General features: G+C 38.8%; 1 non-coding gene across 1 annotated transcript; it reads left to right on the forward strand.

Annotated features, from left to right (window-relative positions):
* The first annotated feature begins 873 nt into the window (after positions 1 to 873).
* LOC119469967 lies at positions 874 to 980 on the forward strand. Its single transcript, XR_005198840.1, has one exon. It is a non-coding gene; the product is annotated as a U6 spliceosomal RNA (small nuclear RNA).
* The last annotated feature ends 253 nt before the right edge of the window (positions 981 to 1,233 follow it).

Genomic DNA, 1,233 nt, shown 5'->3' on the forward strand with positions numbered 1-1,233 from the left:
AGAGGGCCTTTAAGGGGCTGGGGCTCCCTGTAATCAGGTGGGCAAGATGGCTTGATGGATAACACCACTCAGCCACACAGGGCTTGCTTATGGACAAAGTGGCTGTGGTGACTGGGACGGACACTGCATGGGCACAGCAATGAACTCACCACTTACCAAGGCTGACCTGGCAACTGCCACTGTTGAGGGCCCAGCCTGCCAAAAGCTGCCCAGCTGTTTCTTTGGACAGAAAAATTAAACAGGCAGTGGTAATTAAGAATAAAATAGCATTATGACAGATAAATATGCCACTAAAGATACAGTAGAGGTTTAAGTAATTGTGAAACTATGAACAAGATTATGTCAATGGGAAGAAATTACCACAAGAAAAAGAAGTTAAAATGGTTGTAAAACTTTATTTCCCTTCAGGCATATCCAGAATGTTTTACAGATAAGTTCTGCCAAAACTTCGAAGAAGGTACTGAACTTATACATAATATTCAAGAGAATGAGGAAACATGGAAAAAGTGAGGGAACTCATTATTGTTTATGCATAAATCGCATAGATTCTAAAGCCAGCTAGGGAATACATAAGAGAAAAGCATGATAGGATAATAACTTCTAAGAAATTAGAGGTAAAAATAGTGAGAATAATAGTAGTAGACTGTGTCCACCAATGAGCTATAAGCAAATTAAATATCCTGCCCAGGCTATGTAGCCCAAGAATAGAAGAATATTTAAATTTTAACTCTGTAATGCATTTTACCACTTAATTAAAGAATAAAAGAGAGATGATCACATTTCACTAGATGCAGAAACTACTGCAGATGAAATCCAACACTCCCTCTCACCCACATTTCTTCAGTTATCTCCACTTTTAATAACTTGTGATCAGTGCTTGCTTTGGCAGCACATAGATCAAAATTGGAGCAATACAGAGAAGATCAGCATGGCCTCTGCACAAGGGTGACACACAAATTCGTGAAGCCTGCCATATTTTAACTCTCAATAAGGTAGGTATTGAAGGAACATATTTCAAAATAATAAAGACCATCTACAACAAATCCACAACCAATATCATACAGAATGGGCAAAAGCTGAAAGCATTCCCCTTTAACACAAGCACAAGACAGGGATGCCCTCTCTCACCACTCCTATTCAACATAGTATTGGAAGTTCTGGTGGGGCAATCAGATAAGAGAAAGGAAGGATATTCAAATAGGAAGAGAGGAAATCAATACGTTTGTTTGAAAA

The sequence above is a fragment of the Cebus imitator genome, unplaced genomic scaffold, assembly GCF_001604975.1.
Source record: "Cebus imitator isolate Cc_AM_T3 unplaced genomic scaffold, Cebus_imitator-1.0 Scaffold1376, whole genome shotgun sequence".
NCBI lineage: Eukaryota > Metazoa > Chordata > Mammalia > Primates > Cebidae > Cebus > Cebus imitator.